Genomic DNA, 6,705 nt, shown 5'->3' on the forward strand with positions numbered 1-6,705 from the left:
ATTGAAATCATTAAAAAGGCGTTCATTGAGCTTTTTATTTTTTTTTAATTTACAAAATTTATATTAAAAAAAAGATCTTTTAGATTATAATTCGAATATATAAATCGAGTACGTTTCAAATAAATGACCAACCTATATATATATATATATATATATATATATATATATATATATATATATATGTGTGTGTGTGTGTGTGTGTGTGTGTGTGTGTGTGTGTGTGTGTGTGTGTGTTGTTTTGGTTTGGTTTTAGCGATATGTTTTGAATGAATTCAATTATTTACGAAAGTGCATTTTTACCTAAATGCGAGTTGGGAATAATTTTCCGTTTTAACCAATTTGGTACCCCCACATTGGGAGCGGTATATATATTATTTGTAAAATGTAATGATCCACTGACACGTGTTTCGTCGTCTACGACTCATCAGAGTGGCTGTATATATATATATATATATATATATATATATATATTTTGTGTACAGAAAGTTGTTAGTTGAGACAGGTCATTGGTACCGTCGGTTTCAAGCCCGATAATAAGGCCCGTTTAAGGTATCCTTATCGAGCTCTCTTCAGCCAATATTCGTCTGAAGAGAGCTCGATAAGGATACCTTAAACGGGCCTTATTATCGGGCTTGAAACCGACGGTACCAATGACCTGTCTCAACTAACAACTTTCTGTACACAAAATATAAGTACGCTCTTAAAATTTGGATTTTCCTTTTAATTGAGCACTCTGCTGGAATTCTTTTTCCAAAAAAACTAATCATATATATATATATATATATATATATATATATATATATATATATATATATATATATATATATATATATATATATATATAAAGATGTACCGCCCACTTTTCACCCTGTGCTATTTTTCTTTCTCCGGGCAATGCCAAGTTGCTTTGCTAGTTTTAAATAATATACTATCATCTGATTTAGTTGTATAGGAATTGTCGTTTTGTACTGTATATTTATATACACTCATGTTTTTAGTTCCATGATGGCAGGAACTTATTTACTGTTTTTTTATTATTATTATTCTAGTTTAATTGAATAGCGTCGTCGACGAGACATCCGCTATTTCCTCGCTAGTTCCGGACCGGCTAGAACTTATTTTAGGTACATTTATTATCTTAGTTGGTTCTTTTTTAGAATTCGATGTCATATAAAAGATACAGAAAATACAAGAATTTTTTTTGATGTACGCACATATTATGGACCGTAGATGTCACATTCCAAAATTCATATATATTGACTTGGTATGACGTTTCTGAATTTTTTAGATGAGGATTGGTTATTTGTACTATTATTCATCGGACTAAAGTTCTCATCTTGAGTGTGATTTTCACAAATGAGTGTGTGAGAAATTTAGTAGTCCGATGAATAATAATACAAATTGATCTAGTAGTTTTTTTTTGGGGGGGGGGCGAACCTGAATAATATTGCTCCCTCTCTATTTTTTTTTTATTTTCAACTTATTGTTCAATTTTTACAGCACATAATTATCGAATGGACACTAGTCTACCAGACTGTAAAAAAAAAGTGAATATTTAAATATTTTAATGGGTGCTCGGTTTATAATGCAAATTACTTGTAAATCGACCACCCAGTTTAGAACCACTCGATGTTTTTAGGTTAAATTTTGCGAATTTACCTTTTTTTAACAATCGTTTAGTCTTTTTAAAAAGTTCGCTTTTTAAAATAATCTAAAAAGGCTAAACTGCTTGAAAAAAAAAGCTAAACTAGTATATAAAAATGCTAAATTCGGGAAATTTGGTCTAAAATCGTCAAGTTGTTCTAAAGTGGATGATCAATACGTTGCAGTAGTAACTGATCACACACTTCAAATATTTAAATATTGACGTTTTTCATTTTTGTTGTTGTTGATAATCTGGTAGACTAATGTCCGCTGAAAAAAAAAAATAAAATTTAAAAGTGAAAATAAAAAATATAAAGAGGAGAGCAAAGGGGGAAAGCCACTTCTTGAACACATGCCACAGCAAAGAATTATTGAATGGCACAATGAAGGATTGCCCTAATGACAACCAGAGTGGATGACACCTCTTTCATATCAACCATGAATATGTAGCCCTGACTAAAAGAAAGAAGAGGGAATTCCACATGGAGCATGAACTAACAACCAGTTCATACCAGGACGACCAGAGCCACGCCCATACAGCTACGTTGAATACGATCGCTCATATGCACCTTGGACAGTTAATGCATACTGAGGTGAAACCACAATCCAATTAGCTGCCATGGCAGATACTGGGGCCCAAAGCAGTACAGCTGGAGAAGATATATTGAAGGATCTCGGGTGCACTACTAAACATCTATTACGCACTAGGCATCGATTACGTCCTATAAACAACAACTTGCCCATCATAGGAGCCGTAATCAGCACATTAAAACTTGATGATGTAACATGCTTAGAGATGATTTACATCTGTCCCAAAATTAAGGGTCTATATATCTCGCAGACAGCCCTAATAATAAGGATTATTGACAACGACTTTCCAGCTCAAATTAGGAGTCAAGTAGCCACTACAAAAATAGACTGTATCCTGCTAACTGTACATTAGCTACTTGCGGTTGCCCATCAAGATTGCCTTGCCAACCACCACTAGACAGGCTGCCACGATTATCGCAACGACCTAAAAAATTAGGTCAAATGTCACTTCGCCAGGAGTGCATTACAACACGTGCACACACACCAACAGTTGAAGAAAATGACAGGCGAGCCAATTACCACTACATTTTTTGATAACTACAAATCAAAAGCCGTTCTCAAGCCAACCAGGTCCCCACCACTGGAAAGAAGCTGTCAAATCCCACTTCTGACACCATGTACAATTAAAATATGAAATATTTTATGAGTGGGAATAACAACAGGACACTTCATTTCAGTAAGAACTTACCATGCGAGTCAGTGCCTTTATTTAGGTCGCCGTGACAGTTTACCTCTGTCCTGGGAGTTACCCCAATGCATATCAGGGGCACATAACTCGGGTATTATGTTAACAGTAGCATTAACTCATCAAATCGTTCAAGGTTGAGCATGACATTTCTGGAGTTAATCTAACTTCTCGGGAAACGTTTGTACACGGGTCAGCTAGCTATATATCTATATAATTATAAAACTCAACTGACCTTGTAACGGGTGTTGTAACCCAACACCCGGTTTACAACTTCCGGTCGCGCATACGTACATAAACATAAATCCATAACAGCGTAAACAAATAAACACGAATCGCTACTTTTGCAGAATTTAACCTGCGCACTGAAATATTAACGTATTATTTAGAAATTATTATTTAACATGGGAAGGGTGTGAATGTTTGGCAACTATTCTGTATACTGTAGCAATTTTCTTACAAATAAATCGTTTGACCCATTGACAACCATAAGAACAATTTACAACGGCGATTTCTCCACCGCCTTCCTTTTTTTTTTTTAATTTATTCTCCATTTTTTAATACACCTTTCTTAAAAACATTCATACCTTTTCTTCTACACTACCAACATAAATAATCCCGAAAATGTTTTTTTTTAAATTTACGTTACAAATAAATAATGAACGCGACAATAAAACGGATTGTTCTACTGTGTACGTTTTCAGCGTCCCAATTGTATTTTTTCGCGTTTAAATTAAAAGATATATCAACATTTGAATTTAACTTTAAGTATTATGGTATCTGTTCAGTGCACATTTACCTATAAGTATGGAAAACCACTCATAATTCAATGGCTGTAAGTTTTTTTTTTAACAAACGATTATAAACAGAACGGCTCATAGAAATCTATATATATTTTTTCATTTTAATATACTTTCATCGAAATGTTTCTGTTATGTCACAAAAAAACTATTTTCCTTACAAGTGCCATGCTCATACATTAATTCCATAGCTAATATAACATACTGACCCAACGGACCACGGGTAGTCCAGTATAAAGTCTGACTTTAGCAAATAGGGTGCATACCTTTATAACTATTTGCTAACATTTTCACTCCTCTGATGAGATGGTAGACATCGAAACCCTATAGGTTAAGGAGATAAACTTTCTAAAACATTCTTTGTCTTGCTTAGAATAATAAAAATTCTTTGATATGAAACTCAACCACTTCATTTCATTTCAATGAGAGTTTTTTGAAATTCATTGAATTACAATGTAATATATATATATATATATATATATATATATATATAAAATCTTATTATTTATTAAATAATAGGTGTTGACTGTGGTTTAGTTATTAACGACACTGACTTAGGGCCTGCATGTTCCAAGCTTGAATCTAGGTCATTCCACAAGTCACATCTGCTTAGGATGTTGGCAACCTTTGTGGTTCCTCCCGTAAGTACCCTGTGTCTTTCTAGAAAGCATTCTGACTATACAAATATTGGGGAAACCGATGCCAAAATAGAATCTTCGGATTCATAAAAGCAACACGGAAAGAAATAAAAAGATTGGAATAGTCCATTATAAACAGAAAGGGAATATCACCACAGACAGTAATGTTCTTCAACCCATAGTTGAAGAGAAAGAAAGACGAGAGAGAAAATGGTGTATGTGTGTATGTTTGTGTGTGTGTGTGTGTGTGTGTGTGTGTGTGAGAGAGAGAGAGAGAGAGAGAGAGAGAGAGAGAGAGAGAGAGAGAGAGAAAGAGGTGAATTTTGTTTTTATATTTTTTATACTTAACTAACTTTGGAAATTCAGTTTTTTCCCCTGATTCAAGAAATGTAATCTGACCTCAATATACGGGTGGGTCACACATTATTTTTTTTTATAGATTATACATAAAGATTTGTATTTACTGAGTCAATAAGTAGAAGTTTAGGGCATTTTTCAGCAAAACAAAACAAAAAAAAATGTCTGACATTAAACGGCCATCTCGGGATTCGCGATAAACGTTCAAAAATCGAAAATTAAAAATATACTGATCGAAACTCACACAATGAATGTCACGATAACCGTCTAATGATTGCCATTTCTTGTTTTAGACACTACTTGGGTTTCGAAGAAAATAAACGTTTTAAATAAGTTAAAACATAAAGAGAACTTGTCTAGGTAGGTAGAAGAGAAACTTGTCTTTGACAGCATTTATTTGTTGCATATTTGTTTCCAACAACTTTTTCGGTTTGTTTCTATACCGACTAAATTGCCGTTTTTTTTTTTTAAATTGTAAAACAAAAAATACGAGAACACATTATATATACGAATTAATATGCGAATTAATTTCCTTTTCAAGTTAAATAAAACAAGAAAACACCGGCAAACATGTAACATACTATCAAATAAGATAAAAATATAGTCTCCCCGGCGGGGAATTGAACCCCGGTCTCCCGCGTGACAGGCGGGGATACTTACCACTATACTACCGAGGAAGCTGACTGCTAGTAGGGAAGAGCTATCTATTTGTACGCTGCCTGCATGGAAACTGCCATTAAAGTAAACGATATCTACGGTGAAAAGTACATTCCAACTTCGAACTAAAAATAAACTGCGATGAGTGATTGTACCTATTTACTATGCCTCCCCACGGGACAGAGTTAGACACCAGGGCCGTTTTTTAACGTGGAGAAAAGGCACAAAAATAAAAAATTGTCTCAGTCGTGAAGGACTGTGATTCTCCACCGAGAGAGAACAAGAAATGGAAGTGCAGCATCTGAAGCGGCAGAAGCGCCTACAAAAACTATCACAGCAAAGAAACTTAGTTCGAAGCTGCTTTATAATACACGCATGCGCGTGCACACACACACACACACACATACACACACACACACATATATATGATGATTGCTACTTCTTGACAGAAGTTTGTTTTCTCTTCCTTAAGGGTTATCGCGTCCGTGTGCATGTAGATGACTCTTTAATCCAGCTTTAGTCCCGCATGAAAGTTCACAAATGTGGCATAATAACTTTTCAAATAAGATAAAAACATAGTCTCCCCGGCGGGGAATTGAACCCCGGTCTCCCGCGTGACAGGCGGGGATACTTACCACTATACTACCGAGGAAGCTGACTACTATTAGGGAAGAGCAATCTATTTGTACGCTGCTGCATGCATGGAAACTGCCATTAAAAGTAAACGATATATATATACGGTGAAAAGTACATTCCAACTTGGAACTAAAAATAAACTGCGATGGGTGATTGTAGTTCGCCTACAAAAACTATCACACCTAAGCAACTTAGTTCGAAGCTGCTTTTTAATACACGCACGCGCGTGCACACACACACACACACACACACATATATATACACACACATATATATATATGTATATATATATATGTATATATGTATATATATATGTATACACACACACACACACACACACACACACACATATATATATATATATATATATATGATGATTGCTACTTCTTGACAGACGCTTCCCTTTTTCTTCCTTAAGTGTTATTACGTCCGTGTGCATGTAGATGACTCTTTAATCCAGCTTTAGTCTCGCATGAAAGTTTACAAATGTGACATACAAACTTTTCTTTTTGTAAAGGTGATCGCATGATAATATTGTGAATCCTCGAATGTCGTGTTAGTCTACTTATAGATTTTCAGATTAGACCACAAATATGACAATTAGCGTTGCCAGGTGTGCTGTAGAAGCCTCCTCATAAGACTGTCGTTCCTTTCTTTGTGTAATTTCATTTGATTAACAAAATCAGCCTTGGAAAAT

The 6,705-nt window shown here is 34.7% G+C and overlaps 2 non-coding genes across 2 annotated transcripts; both read right to left on the bottom strand.

The window, feature by feature from the left end:
- Positions 1-5,320: 5,320 nt before the first annotated feature.
- Trnad-guc (transfer RNA aspartic acid (anticodon GUC)) lies at positions 5,321-5,392 on the bottom strand. Its single transcript has one exon. It is a non-coding gene; the product is annotated as a tRNA-Asp (tRNA).
- A 560-nt stretch (positions 5,393-5,952) lies between these two features.
- Trnad-guc (transfer RNA aspartic acid (anticodon GUC)) lies at positions 5,953-6,024 on the bottom strand. The gene has a single exon. It is a non-coding gene; the product is annotated as a tRNA-Asp (tRNA).
- Between the last annotated feature and the right edge of the window lie 681 nt (positions 6,025-6,705).

Source organism: Euprymna scolopes, chromosome 14, assembly GCF_053919585.1.
Source record: "Euprymna scolopes isolate OS-2025 chromosome 14, ASM5391958v1, whole genome shotgun sequence".
NCBI lineage: Eukaryota > Metazoa > Mollusca > Cephalopoda > Sepiida > Sepiolidae > Euprymna > Euprymna scolopes.